Genomic DNA, 3,380 nt, shown 5'->3' with positions numbered 1-3,380 from the left:
GGACCATGGTCACTCAGAGTTTCTGGCCAGTCTGCTCTCTTGACTGGACACAGCTCTGGACTCTGCTCTTGGAACGTCTCCAGGACTGCAGTGTTGGGGTTCCCATTGTTCTGTCACACAGCCAGGAGTGCTGGGGGTCCCCTTGTCCTGCCCCAGCCACAACAGCTCTGCCAGCTCTTGGTGGGGAGAGAACGGGTGAATCACAGAGCTGGAATTACAGAATATCCTGAGATTTATGGGACCCACCAGGAATATTGATCCAACCCCTGGCCCTGCACAGACACCCCAACAATCCCACCCTGTGCATCCCTGAGGGCGTTGCCCAAATGCTGCTGGAGCTCTGGCAGCCTTGGGAATGTCTCCATTCCCTGGGGAGCCTCTTCAGTGCCCGACACCCTCTGGGGGAATTACCTTTCCCTGATATCCAATCTGATATCCCCAGGCTCAGCTGAAAGGGCTGATGAAAGAGGCACCTTGCTGCAGGGAATCTGTGGATTTTGTAAACAGGACAGGCCTGGAGAATGCCACTTCTACAAGGCCTCAGCCCCAGCAATGCCTTGTCTTTATTTGTGTGATTCTCTCATTGGGGTGGGGAGTGGGGAGGCGTGAACGAGACTCTCAAAGGGATTTGGGTAAATCTCATGGGTCTAATGGTTTAATTAGATGTGCCATTCCTAAATCCAGTTTATGAGATTGGGCACTGAAGCTGTCATTGGCTCATATTTTAGGTTTTCCCCATCAATCCCACTTCAGAGGTTCAATTTGGTAGGAAGGTTTTAGTGAGTCAGGACCAGCACAATCCAGAGATTTGGAGGATAGTTTTATTCCATTAATTCTGGGAATGGTTTTTCCTCTACCAGGATGCTGGATACCACAGATTTATGCCCTCCTTTCTCTGAAGAGTTTCAGCCCTTATCTCTCTTCAGAGCTTTGATGCCAGGATGGGGTGTAGGTGCATTATCTTTCTTCATTGGAAGCTTTTCAGCTTTACTTGGCATTTGAATATTAAATTAAAGAAAACATGGCCCTTTAGCCAGGAAAGGGAGGCCCAGGTAAGGCCTGTGGTGCTGGGCTATAAGGCTGTGAGGGCAGAGAAATGGTCAGCACATTCCCTGGCCTAATTTTGGTCTGTGCCAACTAACATTGACCCAAAAATTCCTCAGGCACAGCCAAGGGCCAGGGCTCATTCCCAGAGAATGGTGCGGACATGGCCAGCCTTGTTTTGGGGACAGGGAGCTCAGTTGTACCACTTGGCCTCAGGGCAAAGAGCCATTCCCTGGCTTTGTCAGTGAGAAGGAAGGTGAGGGATTAATTGGTGGAGCAAGGGCTGGGTCACAGGGCTCTCCCAGCAGCTCCAGGAGCATATGGCCCATTAGACACCCATCTCAACAGCTTCAGCACAAGGAGTTAAAAGGGTTCCCTCCCTGAGAGGAAGAAATGTGAGTGCAAACCTGCTTGTCCATCCCACCAATTTACTGATTAGCGGATGTGTTGTAACAGCACTGATTTGTTGAGTTTGAAAAGAAAACTTCATTTTTTTTCATGACAGCAAAGTCTGAAGTATCTGAACTGTGAAAACTATAAGGGGGAAGGCTCCTGTATAAGATATGGAAAAACAAGTGCCCTTTTGATGCCACAGAAAGCTGCAGAGGCTGGTGCTGCCCATCCCAGCTCTGACCCAGTGCAGGGGGGCACTGCAGATCTCAGGAGACACAGCAAACCAAGATGCTGAGACAGATCCTGCTCATAGCTTTATGGCTCTGGGACATGGCAAGCCTCCTTTGACAACTCAGTTCTGGTCCTGGAAAATTTAGTTCTGGTCCTAGAAAATTAACTCACAGGTCTGTGATCAGAGAAAATTATGGTCTGGCAAAGAAATGAGTTCCATGTGTGAGGCTCATCACATAGAGCTGTATATAAAAGTAGAGATGGGTGAAAGTACAAGTATCTATTTATACAAATATTTGCACATCTTCTTATTTGACTGTATGTAAACACATCTACATAAGCTGATTTTGACACATACACACACAAAAATATTGAAACTTTAAAGTAATTTCACAAGAAAGAGTAAATAGGGAAATGTGTCTCTTTCAAAGGATTCATTTTACCATAAAACTTGAGGATGCAGCAGCTTTGCTGTGGCTTCATCCAACTCATACCCACATTGTGACTAGAGGTGGAAATGGAGCTCAACACCCTGCCAGAACTGTGTGTGTCACACATTAAACACACCCACAACACCCCATTTTCCCCAGTCTTGCACTTGCTATTTCATATCTCATATCTATGGTCATCTTGCTGGTCAATCTTAGCCTGGGTGGAAACCTCATTTGCTACCTGAGATTTAATTTTCTGCCTCTTTCTTCCATCAGTAAGCGAATCTTTGATGTTCTCTCTGCCTTCCCGCAGCTTTATCTTTGGCTGGATTGTACTACCTTGGGAACAGGAGCCTTGGAACAGAACAGCACTGATGCAGACACTGTCAGTCAGGGAGAAGTCAATCTTGTTCTTCCTTTAATCATGTGGGCTTTCCCCTCTCCAGTTCTTGGTGACTTTCCTCCTACAGGAAATGAGTAGGATCTTCTGGCTCTGACTATTATAACATTTTACCACATGTGTTCTCTTTTGTTCCTAATTTCTCTTCAAAAGCGACTGCCTGGGTTGCTTTTCCCATGTTAAACCTGGTGAAAAAAATAGATTTTTATTTCTCCTTCAGCAGCTTGTGATAGATCTTGAAACCTGTCCTCATTGTACAGTTCCCCAGTGTAGTGTGTATCTTTACTATTTCAGGTAGTAATTAATTTTATTTATCCTCACAAAGCCCCTTGTCTTTGCAAGGGGAGAAACACTGTGTGCTTGTCCCCACTTCATGGATGTGGTGTTCTACAGAATCACAGAGTGGTTTGGGTTGGAAGGGAGATTAAAGATATTTCATCATCCTCCTGCCATGGGCAGGGACACCTTCCACTATCTCAGGCTGCTCCAAGCTCCATCCAGCCCCCCCTGGGACACTTCCAGTGATCCAGGGGCAGCCACAGCTTCTCTTGGGCCTGCAGAATTGGAACTTACCCAAGAGAACACTGGAGCAATGACACCAACCCCAGACATGGCTCTGGCACCCCTTTGGGGCTTCATCCCAAGATTTTCTGCCCCCACAGGTGCCTCTGTGGCATTAAATAGAAACCCACCCTAGATGAGGGCACGTGAAAGTTGGAAAAGACCTTCAAGACCACCGAGTCCGAGCTGTGACCCATCCCCACCTTGTCACCCTGACCAATGTGTCATGTCCAGTCATTCCTTGGACACCTCCAGTGATGGGGACTCCAGACCTCCCTGAGCAGCCCCTTTCAGTGCCTGACCACCTTCTCCATGGAGAA

The sequence above is a fragment of the Geospiza fortis genome, unplaced genomic scaffold (genome assembly GCF_000277835.1).
Source record: "Geospiza fortis unplaced genomic scaffold, GeoFor_1.0 scaffold106, whole genome shotgun sequence".
NCBI classification, from domain to species: Eukaryota; Metazoa; Chordata; class Aves; order Passeriformes; family Thraupidae; genus Geospiza; species Geospiza fortis.
The sequence above is the reverse complement of the archived record's forward strand: the minus strand, read 5'-3'. Positions refer to the sequence as shown.